The sequence below is a fragment of the Mycteria americana genome, chromosome 3, assembly GCF_035582795.1.
Source record: "Mycteria americana isolate JAX WOST 10 ecotype Jacksonville Zoo and Gardens chromosome 3, USCA_MyAme_1.0, whole genome shotgun sequence".
Lineage (NCBI taxonomy): Eukaryota > Metazoa > Chordata > Aves > Ciconiiformes > Ciconiidae > Mycteria > Mycteria americana.
Window position 1 is genome coordinate 18,551,267 of NC_134367.1, and position 20,738 is coordinate 18,572,004.

Sequence of the window (20,738 nt, forward strand, 5' to 3'; positions counted from 1 at the left end):
TATCTATAAACAGGTAAATGTTTTATTCAGCCGACTGATAAGGAATAAATGCTTATGATATAAATTATGTATAATTAATACTCCTGGGATAAAAAAATGTATGCTAATAGGTTGTCAGTTAATTAGGAAAGGAGTATGAGGTAAACAAAGGTGATTAGAATATACCCTGGGACCATAAACAGAAATTGTGCCTTAAATAATCTGTAAAACCCTGCTCACATTAAACAGCAAATAGTTCAGTTTTAATTCAGAGCAAAAACATAATGCTTTATGGAGAAAGACACAATGGAGATGTTAAATGAAGAAACAGCTTGTGATAACAGATCTAGGGTCTGCAGAGTAACTCACCTTCCCTGTTCAGCTCTACCTTGTTTTGTATATTGTCTTGGTCTGTCCTCAGATAAAAGAAGGCTAAAATAAGCTTTGCAAAAAATATGACAAATAATGAGCTAGAGGACCAATCTTACATTTTAGCTCACAAAAATGAGAACTTGTAACTGGTTGGTCTTAAATCTGCAACATGGGAAATGCTCCCCAAATCACTTTATGCTTCTTACCTGCCCTCTGACTCACTGTTCCTCCTTGCTTCTGCCAGTATCTTCATGTGATAAATGAGACCTTCCTCCTTCCTGCCATTCTGTAATTTCATTTGGGCTAGACATTTGAGATATTTTCTCATGAAATAGGACTAAAGTAGAGAAAGACATGACAGAGATGAATGTTCATTACAATGGCAGCCAAGTCTTTCCTTTGTGTCAGAAGGGGACAGATCTGCACTGCCCTTAAGGCTGGAGCGGTGCCTTGTAAGAACAGCCATCCTGGAGAAGACTGGAGATTCATCTCCCCAGTACCTTGTTTAGGCCAGTAACCAAAAGCAGCTGTTGGGGGAAGAGTTTAAGAACAAAACAACTATACGTGATGATACTTTCTTTTTAGTATTCTCCTAGCCTTTAATCACTTGCAGCTCAGGGGCTTCCTGAGCTGGAGATATATATGCTAATCTCCGATGAATTTATCCTCCATTAGTTTGGCCATTCCTCTTTTGAATGTATGTAAACTTTAGCTATTCCAAGGTGAATGGTGAGACCATTGTCCCTGGTGTGAAACCCACCAGAAAATGCTGGGCTGAGCCAGTAAAAGACACTGTCTCCCTGCAATGCCATGTAAACTAAAGAGGGTCATTGCCTAAAGGAGCATAGACTTATTATGGGTTGTAGAGGGAAGAGAATTTTGGGATTGTTCAAAACATAACAGGATGCTTTAAGTGGATTACAAGAGTTACTATGGTTATTGGTTAGGGGAAGGACCAAAAGTGGGGAAAGGGAAAGATCAAGGTGGACTGGAGACCAACAAGCATGGGAAAATAGAAGATAAAAGGGATAAAAGGGGCTGGTTGAGGGTAAACAGGTGGCTGGTCAGTATACTTGTCTGACAGAGTCCTCTGTTTGCGCTCTACAGTCTATCATATAACCTTATTAAATCCTGTTTATAACTACACTCTGTGTGGGTGCACTCTGTATTCTGAGCTTGTGAGTGTGACAGCCAGCAAACTTTGAGTTGGATGGCTAGTGTGTAGGAGAGGTCTCAGTGCCAGCTTCTGGAGCAAGAGGCTGTGGACGCAAGGGGCACACAGGTCCCGGTGCCAGTGACTGTCTAAGAACAGCTACTGGGGAGACCCAAACTGTGCATGTACATACTCCACCAGTGGATTTCAATCCCGATAGCTGGAGAGGAGGAACAGGACTGAGCCTCTGTGCTGTTCATGTTTGTTGAATGCAGTGTGTGCTTGCGTGGGTGTTATTAAAGGCACTGTTGTCTGTGCTGACGCATGTGGCCAGCCATACATCTGTGTGCCTGTGTGCCTGCTGGGAATACATGCCCAGCTGCCTCACCGCTGGCTGGACCTGGGGACACAGCACTGTGGCAGCCTCGCATCTATGGGGGACAGGAGGGATCCAGGGGTGGGAGGGATCCCCATGGGTGCCAAAGCTGCTGCATTTGGTTACCTCTAACAGTCTACAGCCGCAATCTACAGCCTACAACAGAACACATTCATGCCGAGAGGAGTCGCACAGGTCAGACACACACGGCTGGCTGCTGTTTTTCCTGAATCACTCTCCTCCTACCATATTTGACTGACTCTGGTTCATATCTTAGAAGAGGTAGTGAAAGTTGGCACCTGTCTCCTCTCTCTGTGCCTCTAATGAAAGTTGACCTAAACAGTGCTCTGAGAAAGCTATCAGAGTGTGGAGGGCTCACCACAAAACAGAGCCCTTTGGGAGTCACCACTTGCTTTCTGCAGTGAGCTGCAATTATGGTAGTGGCTATGGTATGCAGGGACATAGCTTTCCTCCTGCAAAACCCAGTCCCTTTGGAAAACAAGTTCGGTTGCCCTAAGAAGTGCTTTTGGAGCTGTCTTAAACGACTGTAGGGGAGTCTAATGCTGCCGCATTCCTCATGATGTTCTTCAGGTCTCTTTAGGTGGGCTGAATCAGGTCATTGCTGTTTTCCTAAGGTGCAAGAAGAAATATTCTTCTGTACCTTACACAGTTTAGTCTTAAAACTGACATGAAACCATTTGCAAACATGTTCAGCTTGCAGGGTGTGTCATTACCAGTTTCTCAGTGAATTGAAAATATAACTTAAAAAAAAAATCAATGTAGAAATCAGGGCCTAATTTCCCAAGAAACTCTTCTCCACAGAATGCTGTAATCCTTGGTGGAGCTGCTTGGTAAGTTAGGTATGTTTTCTTATTTGCAGGATCTGTTCAGGAAACACATACGTTAAATTCCCATTGTATATTGTACAATTCCATCGGGGAGCAGCGTGGGCTGGAGGCTCCCTCGGGGTCGTGGAGCCAGAGCTGAGAGTGACCCAGCGCTGGCTGTGCCTTCACCCACAGGGCACAGTCCCATGGGGCTGGTAATGGGGTCCATTGACAGACCCCAACACAGCAAGTGATGAACCAGGGCCAGGGCACGGCCAGGGGCTCCAGCCAGGAGCAAAAGGAGATGGAGGCAGAGATGGGGCTGGAGACCAGCACTGCTGTACCATCACTGGGGCAGGGACTGATGGCCCCAGGGGGGCTGCAACAGGGTCCTGAACCATGGGCAGGGCAGGGTGAGGTCCCAGAGGGGCTGGGCAGGGACAGTCATTGCTGGTGGTGCCCTCAGGGCCCTGACAGATTTTTATTCAATGATGGCTTAAATTATGTGCAATGAAGAAGTGTCATAAATTTATTATTAGTCATAATATTTATATCCTTGTACCACCCACACAGACTAACAGACAATGACCTTTTCCAAGATTAGCATCTGAATGATGAAGGCTAGAAGACACAACCAAATATACGTGTTTTCATTGAGCTTTTATCCACACAGGAATGAAATCAAGTTGATGTTGGCTTGGGTCAAGATATTTTTCCATGCATATTAAGGTAAACTAATTGCCATCTTTTCAACAGGGTAACTTGACAATTGTACAGAAATCTATGGAATATGATATAGCAAAAGAGGTCTAAAACAAAAGAGGATCTCATGAAGGCAGCTAGCTTTGCTGGTGGGTGCAAATGTGGCCATATACTTGCATACGTTTGAGCTATCTGAAAGTGGTATTTGATTTTACCCAGGTATCAAGCTACCACATAAAGTGGTCTGAAATCAAAACTCTTTCAAGCATAGTATATGACCCCTTCAGCTCCTTTTAATGCATGGAAGATGGGAAAATACTTTCAGAAAGAAACTTTTAAAGTCATAAGACTTGTAAACATAAATCAGAATATAAAAGATCTCAGACACCAGGATCTGTTCAAGTTCACATTTCAAATCATCTCAGCTCCACAAATTAGTTGTGCATTTCCAAGATTGCGTTTGCACAGCTTATATGCAAGTGACTAAGGCCATATCTATTTTCTTTCTCCAAAGCATGAGCTGAAGATGGGAAGTACAAAACATTTTGCCAACCTTAAATATGGAGGTTTAAAATTACCAAATGTAAAGCTCTAGCAGTGGGCTTTTAATTTGGCTCAAGCTTTCAGAGGCTGGCAGGCTGATGAAGTGCAATTGCCATGGGTGAAAACAGAGCATCAATTAACAGACACATGCAAGGCTGGCACCTACCAAGAATTCACCCTGAAAGATTTAAAGACAAATAACTCAGTGATCAGACACACCTGGAAATCTTGGAACAAACTTCATAGAGTTATGAAAATTAAACCCGCTAAAAACTTCCAGTCGAGTATCTGGAACAATGCTATGTGGAAGCCAAGGAGGGAAATGATACTGTATATTACTTATTGTAAATACCAGATTATTTATGGAGCAGATTTTAAATAAATTTCTAGTGATGCAAAAGACAGTCAATATTAAAGGTGAAGAGCACAATAGCCAGTCTGTTCCAAAAAAGGTTTTCTGAAGACTCAGTGGGTCTGAATCAAACCTATTGATGGCTATTAAAGTTTTTTCCATTTACTTCAAAGTGCTTGGAATCAGACTAACGGTTTGAGAAGTCAGATTAAAGCCTTCACAGATGCACGGGGTCTTAGGGCTTCCCAAATGAGTTCAGCCTACGTTTCAAGGCATTTTACCATTCAGTAAAAGTAGGGACAGACACCTACAAATACTTGGTCTTTGCCTTAAGATGATTCAGGACATAAATCTGTTTAAAAGAACACTAAATCAACTCTGACTTTTTGTTAGAATTTCCAAAGTGTCCTGTGAAGGCTTCAGGTCACAAATAAAATTCCTAAGGCAGAAATAGGTCAACACTGAGAAGTGTGGAAATACTGTCCTCAGTGATGTGGATGACTGTTCCCCAGTGCTAGCTCTTGTGCATTTTAGTTGTATCCTTTAGATAGTATATAATGAAAAAATCTTTTTGAGAAATTAAAATGTACTTTCAAAGAACATATTTATATGATCAGTTCTCCTTGTTATCAGAATAAAGTTTATGTGGATGAATTCTTGAAAGGCAAGACCAAACATCTTAGAAAATGTCTATTCATGATGAAAATGTTACCAGACAATTCATTGTTTCTTTGATGAAAATGCAGAACCTTCTTCATTATGGAAGACAATACAATCTGTTACAAAGACACTGATATATTTTAGAGTTTTTAAAATTGCTTCCTAATTGAGTCAGTATTGCTTGGGCCCCAGTTCAATAAAGCACTTCACTGTGTCAACCTTTAAGTCTGGCAGGATTTATGTGCCAGTGTCTTGATCTTAATCAAGCCTTAGCCATTAAATAAATACTTAAATGCTTTGCTGAACAGTGCTGTTTTTAAAGCACGCTCTGCTGAATGAAGCCCCAACAATACATCCTTTTCTTATTGGCCTTCTCCCCTCTTGCTGTTGCTGAAAAACTCCTCTGTTTTTCTTTTCTCGGTCTCTCTTCTTTTCAGATTGGCTGCATTCACCAGTTCTCAGGGACCCCAAAAGGTTTTGGAGGACTCAGCACTATAAAAGTCAGGGCCTCCACTGTCTTCCTTGGGCTACGGTGCTGTGACCTTTATTCCTTCCCAGCAGTTTCACTGGCTTCCAAGCCAGCTCACACAAGTAGGGGTTTTCTAAATCACATATTATTTTTATGCTGCATCTAATTAAGTGTATTCAGGTGGCTCTTCTCCTTTTGTCTATGCTACAAGTCGTAAATTTGTATTTAGGAACAACTACACAGAGATGATCCTGCTAGGAGTGCGCTATGTCAAAAATAACTGTGATGGTTGTTTTAGTATTAATTTTAGCTTAGTAATGCTATGTATATGATGCTGAAGAGGAAATTCACTCTACTAAATCTCTAGCAAATTCCGGATTGGCAGCCAGCATCGTTTGAAGTTTCTCAGAAACCACATTATGGTTGAGATGGTTTGAATTGTCTTTGAATGAATTGTTCTGAGCAGGGTCTCTTGGGGAAACTGAAGGTGACAATTCAGGAGGCATTTCAGAGACGCAGATAAATCTGTCAATTCCAAAGTAATTTTTGAGAGGGCCAGAGACTTGTGGAAGGCTGGTATGTTATAGCTGAGAATACAGAAGGGCAGAGCCCAGGTAGGTGCAAACAGGTGCAGCCCTCTTGAAGTCAGGGAAAATACTCTGATTTGAACCAGCTGAGGTCTTGTTATCTGTACTTTGGCTTACGAGATACAGTTTGTTCTGGCCCAGAGATTCAATTCTGACTTTGAAATAACTTTTTTTGGTTGGAAACCAGGTGTTATTTCCAAGAGAGATTTGGATTTCATCTGTATTTAGTCATACTGTATTGTAGAATATCTCTCCGCCCTTTTCTTGGATAGGTCTAAGAATTCATACTCTGAAATAAGAGGTGGTTTTTAATTCTTCAGTTTCTTTAGCTGCATAGGTATGGTGTGGTATAGTGCCTCTCTCTTATTCATAGGTCTGTTTCAGGAGGAGGGAGAAATGAAGGGAAGAATAAACATGGGGTAGGAGTAAGAATAAAATAAAAGAATATTTAAATGATTTCAAATGGATTGTAAAGTGTTGAATCATAAAGGATTGGCAAAAAAGCCCTCTCCTCATGAGGTCTGGCTAATATTAGGAATTATTGCCTCAAACACTGCAGGTGTGGATCCATTTCTTTCATTGCTAGCAAATGGGGTTGCAACTGCCTTTGACAATGTAAAAGCTGCACAATCCCCATGCCCCAGGGCAGAGAATGATGTTGGTGAGATGCTGATTTTAGGATAGAAAATTACAATGGTTATATAGTAAACAGCACCTGGAAGTTTACTAATGATTTTTACAATTAACAGCAGCGCTATGGTCTGATTATTCATGCATGCTTTCTATGAAAGAAAAGAAAAGAGGCAGATGTTGAAAAGAATCACATTGGTTGAGGGATATTTTTATTTTTTTTTGATACTGGAGGTAGAGCCTCCTTCCTGTTATCAGTACTTCTGATAATAATATGCCCCAAAAAGTTAAATAAAAATTAAAAAATTTAAAAAATGCTTGGAATGCTCTAATCTCCCATTAACTCCAGATACAAACGTATATTCGCATGAAACGCATGTGAACATGGACAAGTATGTGTATGTGTGTGTATGAATTCTTATGCAGACTTTAATCTCTGCCTGTGGTTTGATATGTAGATTTGGCTTGCAGCTAAAAAAGAAAATACGACCAAAAACTGCATGGCCATGCAGTTCTTCAGCTTTAACAACTGGATCGTCTATGATAATAATGGTTGGATCTCTCCCCTTAGAAGTCCACCAGGTGTGCACCTGCCAGGTTAGTTATTTCAGAGTGCTGAGATTTGAAAACACTCCACCATCTGCAGCATAAATTTAAAAGTACAGTAAGGCATACTGGTACCTCATATATTTTCTCTCTCTCTCTCTAGTCATCATTTATTTTCACAGCTGTTCTCGACCCACTGCCAAGCAAAGACCTCTTCAGTTTCTTTTCTATCATACTGAGGCTTAGTCAGTATCTTAACAAAGAAGGGGTGAGGCAATGCTCATAAAACACAAACTCTCTTTGCCACAACTAAACCTTTTAAAAGGCTCTGAAATGTTAGCTTTGTCCTCGTCTTTTCTCAGCAATAGGCTGTTGTACCTTGTTCTTACAGGACTTCAAGCCTAATTTTACAGATCCAAGAAATTATAGCAAGAAATTATTAGCAAACTTCAGATACTCATGCCAATGTATTAGGGGTTATCTGAAACTGAGTCAGCACTTCTGGGGTTTGTTGATCACTAATCTTGTGTATATAAGGACAGGTAAAAACATGCACATTTCATTCTTATCTCTGGTCAGCCAGCTTGTACAAAAGTTGTAAAAGACTTTTGTGGTGAAGCCAATATTATGGTGAATGTGAACTCAGGTAAATCCCTTCTCTGAACCAAGGCCAAGGCTGGACACAGTATGTGCTGCTCTCTGTACAGCGTCCTGGTTTGCCATAGATTGAAAGTTCCTTGTTGCTTTTCTGGTTAGTGTCCAGGAGAGGCAAGTGAGACTGAAGTTAGACTTTTGTTAGTAGTGGCTAAGTGATTTCTGGGTATTTCAAACATCTTTGGTATCTTCTGAGATCTTGGCCATGCTGAGTTACTGCCTCTAGTCTTGGAAACTAAGCTGTCTTGGACCTATCCAAAACCTAGGTGAGGGAGATGTTAGGAACAAGCAAAGGAATCATGGCAAATGCTTGACCACATCAGGTCAATGAGCTGAAAGGCAGGATTCATCCCCATCACCCTGCTGAAAGAGCAGCTGGGGGAATGGGCAGCGATGAGGTATTGTCCTGCTGAGTGGGACGTGGGTCTGGCACGACACAGGACCTTCTTGTGTTCTGAACGTTCTTGGTGAGGCAATTACTTGTAACTGCTGTAACTCAGCCCAGGGAAAGGCGTGGTCTCACGTAGGTAACACTATGCTTTTTCTTCCTCTTTTTGCACAGATATAGAAGAATCTCTTTTTAGATTTCCTCATCTCCTCACTTCAGCAGGCATTTTGGCTCCCTCATTACTCTTGACTCCCTTGGGCTTTTCATTGCTTATTCAAACTAGGACTCTTAACATTTTCAGGTTTAACTTTCACATGTGTTTGGAAAGTACAAATATACACTTATATATGTAATCTATTATCTGTCTATCTAAACCTACTCAGGGGCAAGCTGAGAATATAAATGCCTGTCTGAGAGATGTTGTCTTGCAAATGAGAACGTCTGACACTGTTAATGAAGTCAGCTGTAATAGTTCAGGTATGCAAGTACTTGTCCAGTCACTGACAGGTTCTCTCTCATTTGGGTGCTGTCCTGGCCAAGACCTTCACGCTCTTATGAGCTGAATATAATATACATAGTTTGGGTACACAGTGCAGCATGAAAAAAGGTTGAATAATGTGAACATAGAGACACTGAAACATCTAGATACTTAGACTTAATTTACATCCTCTCTGTTAAACTTGACATATGCACATATATGTATGCATACCATGGATGAAAAGCGCAAATAACAAAGTTTAATGGCTCAAAGTTCAGGTAAGACAAATGAAGTCATAGATTTCAAGACAGTTGCCTGAGTTCAGTGAACTGCCTCCTGGACTTTGGACAAAGGAGGGTTCATGCTGGGGCATATTTACACAGGGAAAAGGTGGGTGAGGGAGGCTTAACTCCTTCCTACTCCAACCATCCACACGATGCAGTGGCACCTTTTGTAGTCAGGTGAAGAGGAGGTGGCAATGTGGCTTTGTGGTCTCTCCCATGTCCAATTGTCCCCATGTCAGCTGCCAGTTCCTTGCCATGCTAAGCACTTTCTATGTCTGGTGGATCCCACTTGAATCCCTTCACGTTGAAGCCTTTGGAATGCTGAATTTTCAAAACAATTTGTAATTGCTCTTTACCAGGTAGGATAAGGTATGTCATTGTTATCAAGATGTCAGATAAAAAGCAATAATTGCAAATATCATAGCAAATGAGACCTTTGAAACAAATTATTCTGTCTCTCAGGTTCCTCTGTCAAACCAAGTGTTTAGCATGAGTACCATACACACTGCACAAATTATTTTGTGTTCCTGATGCACATTACTCAGAAGCATCCTGTTACACCAAGAAAGCTGTGGCTGACTTGCATATCCTGACTCTTCATTGCATTGTAGTTTTTTCTCAAGGGAACATTCTATGGACAAAGAAGTTAGTCTGAAGGAAGATAGCATGTAATTTAAATAATGCAGAAATTGGATCTTTAGGATCCAGTAGGCATAGAGAGAAGTCAAAGCTGAAGTAAGCTATTATGCTATTATACTACAGTGCATTAAGTCCATCAACAGACTGATGCAATTGTGAGCTCCACAGAGTGTATGGACAGCGTGGCTTGTCCAGCTGGGGAAAGCTGCCTTTCCGTTTGGTGCAAAAACATCAGGGGTACTTTTCTTTGATGTTATTTTGATGATCAGCTTACAGGCTTGTAGATGGTGAGCAGAAAAGAGTAGGAAAAAGGATAGTTTAATAAGCTCATTTAAGCCTTTCTGAGGGTGGTACCTCTAGTGTTTGGAGGGTAAGGACACACTTTGCCATATGTAACACTGGAGGTTTTTGTATCTTGATCAATAAAACCAGGACAGTATTCTCTGGCTGTGCAAGCCATGAACCATCTGGGACCAGCTCTGCTTGTTGTTGACCTAGTAGGAATAAATGGAAGACAAATAAGAGAGCAACTGCCTGTGATTATATTTGCTGCCCTTGCTAATACTATTGAAGTGTCTTTAAATTAGTTTGTTTCGGCTTGGGGCCTAATCCTGCCAAGCACATTTTTAGCGTGTGATCACGTGCCATCAGTAGGAATAAACTGAAATAAACAGAATCTGAATGTGCTCAGTGCCTCTGAAAACTGGACTATTTATTAACATGTGGGGTTTAAATTCAGTAGCATTTGAAAATTATGCTCGCTTTTTCCTTTCCTTTGATTTTTTGGTGGCTGTTTTGGAAATGATTACATCACAATATGCAAACAGACTATAATATGTCATACCTGAACCATGGAAATGGTAACAGTAATAGCCAAATTCTCACCTTTATAACCCAAAGAACCGGAAAGGTCAGAAAGACAGCATTTGGACTGACAAAATACATGTTAAAATGTTTCGCTAAATAGGAAAGACTCTTCTGACAATCTAAAACTGTCATTGCAAAACTATTTTAAGGTCTTTTACTAACAAATGCAAGTGATTAAAATTACTAGAAGGGTACGCTTTCTGCTTTTGTGTTTCTGGTCATAATTATGTTCTCTCATGTCAAGAGTAGACTCCACTTTACTGTCCTTGGTTAGCTCACCATTCATAGTCAGCCAGTACCCATTGATAGATTTACCCAGCAGAAAATACCAAATGGGAACATTGGTGGCTGAGCCAAATACATTTAAAAAGAAATACCAGTCTTCCTATGTTTGCTCTACCTGACAAACAGCGCTTTGCTAAGCTGTGGAGTGGGAGAAGACCATAGAGAGCAAGGTACGAAAGAAGAAGGTGGTAGTGATGCTGGTGGTGTCACTCTTCTTTCTGAGTCAGATCTGAACTTATGCCCCAGCCTTGTGTTAGGTAGTATGGTGCTGCTGAGATTGCTATGTTTCAGCTGAGATATCAAATGAAGGTCCTGACCTTGTTCTCATTAGAGATCCCTGGGTACTTGTTCTCATTAAAGATCTCCTGGCACTTTTCAAAAGGGAAAGAGTGTTAGCCCCAGTGTCTTGGCCAAATTCCAGCTTGGGTAATTACGTTCTGCCTACCTAAATTCCCTTGGCTGTTTCAATTCAATGTTATTTTTAATTTCTTCCCTCAACCTGTGTGTAGTATTATCGTATGTTGGGAGACAACTGCCTCTGGCACCCTAGATTTGTTTGCATTTTTGAGGTAGAAGAACTGATATTTGTATATAACATTAATAATTTGTTAAGTCTACAAAGTACTTGCAGTCTTATGATTTAATGCAAGATCATCTTAGAATGTAATCTAAGTCTTTCATGTCTTGCAATGATCAGTTTCACACAAAGTATTTGTACTAAGAAAATACTTTTTCAGATGGATAGTTTCAATGTACCATTTATGTTGTTTATTTTAGTTGATACTTTTTTAATCAAATGATGTAGTGTGTATTGAATGTCAACACCCACAGAATATTGGAAGACATGTGCAGCTGAGAAACCATTTGTGTATTCATTTTTTTATGAGCATGAAGAGACAGAACATGGAAGATGGGAGAGGAGAGAAGGGTGCTGACATAACGTGCTTTAAATGATCTGTTGCAGAAAACCATTCTACAGAAATAACATGAACCCATCAAATACAGAAGATGTTAGTCCCATCACTTACAATCTTAATGGAAGATTCTCAGTAGTGGTAAAGACAATGGGATGAGAATGCACAGAGAATAAAATAATTAGCTTTAATCAAATACAAAAGGTGAAAGCCCTCTTTGAGGTTCAGGCCTTTCAACATATGAGAGAGAAACCCAGGCTAACCTATTGAATCAAGTGTATACTCAAATACATTCTCAAATGCATGTCTCATAAGGTTTGAAAAAGCAGTTGGTTTGGTACGGCCTTTCACAGAAAGAAGTAACTCACGGTTAGAAGTTAAACTTAACTCACTCCGTGATCCACCTTGTGCTAACACAGTCCTCAAAGGCTGGTGGTTGGCACATGGGGGGGGCATATATCTGTGGTTGGCTGATGCAGTGACTTTTGTCCCATACAGCCCAGCTGTGTTCAGCTGTGCGAGTGATTTGGTCCACTGTTCAGAACCGATAAATTTTGGCTCCCTATACAATCAATGGAAACAGACGGCTTCAAGCAGCCTACTGCAGATATAACTCAGGTCTCATGGGCTGAGCAAACACTTGTGACAAAGTACATAAAACCAGGTACTTACATGCATCTTTTCTGAACAGAGGTTGCAGTACACGTGCAGGAGCTGTTAATCTTTTTGGGGATTTCCCGTGTTACCTATTTTTTTTCAGGGAAGCTCTCTTGTTTGTTTCTTGCTGCTCCTGCCATCATCACTGAGTTGCATTTCCTCAAAAAAGAGATCCTGGAAGGATGAGAAAAAGGGATTGTGGGCCCGATCCCACCTGGTGCAGACTATCATTTTAGTTTTGTGAAAGCTGAGGGTGCTGTTGCCTGTTTGCACACATGCAGAGATCTACTGCTGTCCAAATGTTGAAACCTTTGGTGGGAAGAGATGAGGTTTTTTATCTACTTTCCAACCTGGAGAGGTTATTCGATATCTGGTTGCTTTTTTATCTGTGCCATTAACTTGATGTTTTACTGATCTGTTTGCACAGATTCCCCTGAATTACACATTATTTTCATTATAATTTCTATCTATCTGCTTTTTAAATAAAAAGCTCACCAGCGCTGTTGCCATGAAAATAAATTAATTTTAAGAAGTCTATAATTACAACATTAGCCTGTAATTATTACAACAAACTACAATACAGTACAGAGCAACAAAATAGGAGCAAGAGTCTAACAACTGACACACGCAAACTTTGTTGAGTAACACTAACCAGCTGACTGTAAACTAAGAAAAAACAGAAAATCCCGAGCCAAGACTTCCACTCGGACTGAAGTCCCTGTTCTGGATAGCCCTGTTATATGAGATCATAGCCTTTTCTGAGAACCTTACAAATAACCAGGCCCTGGGAGAGTTGCGGGTGGAGTGAGACGTCCTTACTCTGCAACTCACTGGTAGTCATTAGTATCTAAAAATAGACATCATGACACAGACTGGAAGGATATAGCTCCACCCAGGGCTTCTCAGGGAGACTCCCCTTTGCCTTATGGCTGTGCAGAGGTAGGGACGGCAGTGCTGCATATGAAAAGGCAGCTGGAATTTCAAGTACCGTGTCTTTCTTCTCTCATTAAAGGGGCACCCTGTAATCCAACAAGGGGTGAAGAGGTCTGCCTAAGAACAAGATCCCTCACCAGATACGGTGTTTGTGGTGCCCGCTACCATGTGACATTTATGGTGATGGTGATACCCACTGGGATAGTGAATGAACATGTGATGATCTTGGTTTCATCTAGGCTTAGAGCACTCTACTAAAGTATAATTGAAGACAATGGGAACATAGGGACTAATTTTAAAACTATTTTAATACCTACCTATTCATACTTCCCTATATGCTTTTTGAAGTCCCACTCAGCATCTTATGTACCACTAAAGTCCTAAGTGATTTATCTAAAGTCTGCTGTTGGGTAGAAAATAACAAACAGAAAACAAGGCTAAAGCTGTAACACAAAGACCGATGCCTTGATTTCTGGTCAGCACTTCTCCCTGTTGAAAAGGGGCATTCTTTTTGCTGAAATGAGAGATTTTTGTCTGAAATATTCTGTGGAGTTTTACCAATTTTTCAAATAAATTAATTTGAAACAGAAATAGCATTATACACTCCTTTTTAAAGCTGGGAGCAAGGAAGAAGACTGTGAGCTTCAAATTTCAATTTTACCTCTTAAATTTTATTTTGAATTCATTTTCTGCAGTTCAAACACCATTCTTATTTATTTTATTTCCATTTTAAAAATAAGTCAGGGATTTAAAAAACAAAGTATCTAAAGAACTTTTCCAGCCATGCTTGTACTGCTTCAGGACATACCTATGCTGGGGCTGCTGCTTGCATCCTGAATATGGCCTCTGTTTCTTGGATGGCTTTGCTCATGTGAGCTGGGGCCTGTCCTGCTCCACCTGGACAGCCAGCAGTACCTGAGGTACGTAGCTTAAAGCTTTCTTGACTTTGTTTCAATTAGAGGCACTGTTTTACATCTACTTAACAGAAAAAACTTAGCATGAGAACATGTCTTAGAGCCACAAATGATACCTATTTCAGATGCTCCTGTTCAATACTTAGGAGGCAAAAAAAGCCAAGCTCTTCCCACCATCCTAATTCCTGAGAAAAATACAATCTGTAGGACTAGCAAGAAAGCCTGCTCCATGGGCCAGTGGCATTTGATATCTGGGAGGAATCTTCAAAGAGATGTTGTTGTCACGTTCTTGCCACAGTAACCAAATCTGACCATATCTAAAAGAGATGCAAATGGAACTTGCAGGGGATGTAATCCCTTGTTTTATCCATCAGATGTGCTTATATGGAGGTCAAAGACCTATTCTTAATTCTCCAGTCTGCAGGGGCTCAATTTATACAATGAGCCAAAATTAATGGAATTGGTGTCTCTTTCTTGCAGAGTGGTCTTAGTTCAGGATCCTGAGTGGAAATAGTATTAGCATAGTCAGCTTTCCCCATTCCAGAAGTCCCATCTTTCATGCTGAGATAAATCCACTTTTCACAAAGTAGAAGACTTATTCCATAGAAAAGTGTTCACCTGGAAGAGCTAAACCAGAATGGTTAAAATATACCAGTTTCCAGGATCACAGTCCCAATTGATTTCTCTTCTGTACACACCAGTTGATTCTCTACTTTCATCAGAGAGTAATTATTATGGAAGAAATAATTATTTGAGAACAGACTATCTGAAAAAGGAATAGAATTGGCATAATTGTAGTAGAACAGCATCCCTGACCAGCCCAGCCCTCAGTGTTACAGCAAGTTCTCTGATCTGCTCCAAGGACAGTGTAGCCACAAGCTTGCTTTTTCAGTCAAGACAGAAAGTTAGATCACAATATTTCTCAAAATTCTTTAAGGAGGAAGAATTCCAAATTAAATTAAAGTGTAAGGAGAATATACCCTGAAGATACCAGTCACCATAGACTTCTTTAACCAAATGTGTTTTATTTTAAATAATAACAGTAATTAAAAAAACATGTTTAAGAAGCTTGAGCAGATTAGTTAAAGAGCATTTTAGGATTATAAAAGCACTTCCAGTTGCATCAACCAGATGCCATTTCAAACACTGCTATTTGGATTAATTAACTGAGTTCAGGACACCACATATATTAAAACTGCTAGTTGTACTACCCATCCTCCCCCACACCCTTTTGTAATTTGTTATTAAAATCTTGGCCAATTAGAAAAACACAATGTATTAAGTAAAACAGCACACTGAACCAATCAAAAGTAATTGCTTAGACTAAGATTCATTTAAATGATTTATGGCAGCAATTAAATGATTTTAAAATGTTTCATAAAGGTGTGGTATGTTTCACACATTCACGTATACAGTATGCAGAATGTATGGAGTCTGTGTTAAAAGGCTACTATTAATTGCTTGTACAGAAATGCCACAAATCGTGTATTTTAGCAAAAAGATATAATTATAACAGGATATATAACAGGATATAATTGATTTAAAGCACTATTCTGGTTAAGAAATATAGCTATAAAGTCCTTCAGACTTTAGTGTAAGAAAGAGCAATTCTGTCTCTCTTATAGATATATTTAATTACTTTAATAAGTCGGTAAAACTATATTATAAAGAAGTAGCTTTTAAATTACTTTCATCCTAACAGAGATTGAGATCACTTTATGGAATAGAATGCAAATACATTTCTCAGCATATTAATAAAATCCCAATATTTGCTGCATTGAAAGCTGGAGGAAAAGTGCTATCTTTATTTAAATATGGGTGGCCATCATGTAGATTTTCCCCCAAGCTAAAATAAATTAAGTGTAGATTAAGTACTGTATGATAATATATCCTTATCTAAACCAAAGAGCATAGCATAAGTTTGACTACTTTGAATTGGGTCAGTTCTCCATCAATGTCTTGTCGCCAGTGCTGGCCCATGACAGATGCTTGGTTTAGAATTTAAGAGCAGGGTATTAACAAATCTTTTAATTCTTTTGTCTTCAGCCTTCCCACATGGTAAGTCATCCTTTTCTTCCCTTTGCTGCTCTGGTAGATGCCAGGCCTTCAACAGCCCTTTAAAGAACCAAACCCAAAATCGACGGTGAAGAAATTTCTCAGTCATATCAGTACCTTGGTGACTGTCAGAAGACAAAATTATTTTTAGATCTCTTTACCATGTACAATTGCTTCAATGCTAAAGCTAGAATTTAGTAAAAGATATCAGTGAAGCTACATAAGGCCCTAGTTCCTTTATTGTTTCAAAGAATGACCTATCAGGAGAAAGGCATTGGAAGCCTTTGCAGGATCTTACCAATTTACAGTGAAGCTGGGTGAATAACTAAGATAAAATAGCTTATACAAATCAAACTTGTTGTAAAAACAACATAAACTAATCACAGGTTTATGATAGATGACTTCTGTCATTCAGTTTAAAAATAAATTGTAACTTCCAATAAAGTCATCATAGATACTCCATTTTTATTGAACCTCTAGTACATTCTTTTTGGTGCATTCATTTTATCTGTGGCAGCATGACAAAGTTTCTAGATGATGACAAAAGGATCCAGGAACATTTTATTTGGGTGTTCATCAACTTCCAGAAGTGATATTATCTCTTAAAAGTACTACTGTGGGGTATGATGGCACCAGAACATTTATTTTGAGGGCATGGCAATATAACACAGTTGAGCATGCTCCGGAGGTGCTTCAGGGATGGTACAACAGAACATCTGATTTGTAAATATACAGAAATACTATTCCAAGCTTGATCCTAAGTGCTTCCAGAAGAAAGTGCATCCTTTTTTTTTCCTAATAAGAGGCTGGTTGGGAGGGGAAAACTAATTTAGATAAAGTAAACCAAATGCATTTCTTCTGCTTCTGCAGCCTCTGCCCACTTTCAGGCTAAAGATGGGATCAGCTGCTTCTTAAAGATTTTTTGAAGCACACTTTCTCTGTAGTTCTCTTTCACCTCTGTTGTGGTTTAACCCAGCAGGCAGCTAAACACCACACAGCTGTTCGCTCACTCCCCCCTCGGTGGGATGGGGGAGAGGATCAGAAAAAAAGGTAAAACTTGTGGGTTGAGATAAAGACAATTTAATAGGACAGAAAAGGGAGGGAAAAAAATAAAAATGAAGAATATAAAGAATATACAAAACAAGCGATGCACAGTGCAATTGCTCACCACCTGCTGACTGATGCCCAGCCAGTTCCTGAGCAGCAGCCACACACCCACCGGCCAACTGCCCCCAGTTTTTTGTTCAGCACGATGTCCTGTGGTATGGAATAGCCCTTTGGCCAGTTGGGGTCAGCTGTCCCAGCTGTGTCCCCTCCCAGCTTCTTGTGCACCCCCAGCCTCCTCGCTGGCAGGGCGGTATGGAAGCTGAAAAGTCCTTGACTTAGTGTAAGCACTGCTCAGCAACAACTAAAACATCAGCGTGTTATCAACATTATTCTCATCCTAAATCCAAAACATGGCACTATACCAGCTACTAGGAAGAAAATTAACTCTATCCCAGCCGAAACCAGGACAATGTCTCTTTGCAGCAAGTCTTTCATGTGATACTGATCAAGAAATGTGATGCAGGAGATTGGATTGTTGGAGAAAGGCTTTAGAGAATAGATCAGGGTAGTTCCCTAACTGAAATGAACCATACAATTTCTGTGGTCACTGGAATTAAATTTATAGAAAACACATAGTCTGCTGAGTTGCAGACAAGTACTCCGAGAGCAAAGCACATGGAAATCATACCCTTATATCAGCAGAGCAATCGAAGATGAACAAAAGACAGTCCACATTAAAAGACAAGGAGATTCATTTCTGCTTTCATCCAAGCAATTCATACACAATCTGCAGATATAGATAGATAGCAACTACATTATCAGACACATGAAAATGTGCTGTTTAAATGAATTTTTTCAAGATACTCAGTTCCAACAAAATTTTAATGATTAATTAAGAGTATGTGAATAAATTTGAATATATTATTTTTTGAGTGTTCAACTGTTTATTATCTTCATAGTCTTATTTTAGGGAATTTCATGGCTGTATAGCAATCCTATTTGGTGGGTTATCTTTGTAGAAGAAGAGGCAGCAGAGGAATTGGGAAAGGAAGATGCTCAATTAATTAGTAGGGTATTAGTTCCTGCTTCTAATTAAAATCTAACTAAAATAGGAATTTGACAGGTGTTTGGCCAGAAAGGAAACATTAGACACTTTTTAACCTTTGGGGAAGTGAGTAGGAAAAGATAAAGCTTGAAAGGCATTTTGAGGGCATTTTATAATAGCTTTTATCTCATTATTTACTAAATTCTCTTTGACAGCAATTCTAATACAGGATAATTTTTTTTTTTTAGCATTTTTATTTTTAACATCAAATCACTGCATTCACACCCTTTGTTTCTCTCTGGGTATGGTAAATCAGCTGCGAGTCTCTTTCTTAATTTTTTTTTTTTGGCTTAAATTTTTCCTTTTACTGTGTTTTTGTTTGGTTGCTTTGTATTCTCCACTGATTACTCCCTGAGAAGTCAAAAGCCTAGAACTTGCACCATCTCACCTTACTCTGCAAAACTTTGTGAAAGCCTTTTTGAGGAAGGACATCTGTTGAAGGTTCTCTTTGCAAATATCCCTCCATTTCGTCCTGTCTGGATAGGAAAGATGAACTCTGCTACAGAAAAAGCTGCAAGCTTCTTTCAAGTTAGATGCTAGAATCTCTTTTCTAAATACCCAACCAACTGAATAACCAAAATACTTTAGTAGCAATTTACCATGAGCTATATACAGGAATAATAGCTTTGCTTATAATTTAAATTATTCTTCTAATACACTGTATCTGTTCTGAGCATGTGAAAAAAACATTAGAGCTTGACTGAAGTGAGCAGCTTTATATATTTGACTTTGGGGCTTCACAAGAGCTTAATTCTAGCTTAACTTTTATTGTAGGTTTGGACACAGGCTATTACATGTAGTTCACTCAGTTGCCTCAACAGCAAGTGGAGACTTCCCTGGGAGACCACTTCTGACCAGATGCCTTTCTGGTGGGCAGGTTATTTGGCTTACAGGCTGCCCCAGCGGTGGGGCTGCCTGTAGCTTTGTGGGCAGGTGAGCTACCCAGCTCCACATCAGCTCCCTGGCTGCACATACCGTCACAGGGTGGAGATAAGGAGCACATTTTGTTTGGAAACACTAATCCATCCCTGCAGCAGTGATGCTGTGGTGTTTCCTCAACCAAATATTGTGGAATTAGAGCTTTATAAAAATATCATTGGGGGGTGGTGTTAGTGAGTTGATTTACAAAAATTTCTTTTTCAAAACCTTATCTCTCCTGGAGCTGAAATTCCGTTTCTGGGCCAGATCTGTATGGAAAACAACGGCAAAAAAAATCTTTGTTGGAAACCAAACCGATTCCTAATGAACGTAAAACCTCATGAGCCCTACAGCTTACTTCGTCAGACCAGACCAGAGCCACTTTATCTGCAAATTATGCAACAAACTTGTCAAGGAAGCAGCTGAAGAAATTGTATTGTCATGGAACCCAAATGATTATTACATGGTCTAGAATAATTAGACATTATTTCACTTAGATGCTTTTTTTTGATGTCTAAAGTTATAAAAGAAATACTGTCTCCTGACCTATGAATACATTTCTATGGTGTGTGTACATTAAAAATTTGCATTCAGAGAGGACAGACTCAAGTCTTTTTGACTAACTTCTCTAGGGACAACCCCATGCTATTCAACACTGTGCTATAAAGTATATGTATATATTGTAAAATGAATGTAAAACTGAGTGTGGTGATCAGTATACTTAAAGCAGTATACTTAAATATTCAAGGGTCTGTGAAGTTATCAGGGATACTAACAAGGAAGGCACATGTCAATATTCTTCTGTATTGATCAAAAGGAACTTCACAACTGATACAGCTCTGATTAATAAAACTAAAATAAAAATCATCCTATACTTTTATTTTTTTTAGTGTTTTAAATATCACACTCAGCAATTAATTGTAATAAAATAAGTTAAAATAACGTGGGCTATGGGTTACCACCTGCCACCCTGCCCCATCACTATAGGTCACTAAAATATCTACAGCCCATGTCATACAACTTGCTTCCACAGAACTGCTATACTTGGTCAGATTTCCATCCACTGGATAGAAATCTGTCTGTCCTATTATCCTGGTGCTGAGAATGGCCAGTACCAGACGGTTCAGAAGAATATATTAGAAATCCCATGAAATGGTAATAATTTCCTCAAGAAGGTTTCATTCTAATCCCCTGACATAAAGTGCATTTCAAACTATAAAGCACAAAGTTTTCTAGCTGCTATGTTTCTTTTTTCTTAGCAGTAGCCATTATAACCTTGGACATTGTTATTCTATAAATCCTTATTTGAATTGGCCTTGGTGGCATCCCACCTCAATGAGTTCCACAGTCTAACTATGGTGTCAGCTTTGAGTGAGGAAATTTCGCCAGTTGTGAAAGAAGCTG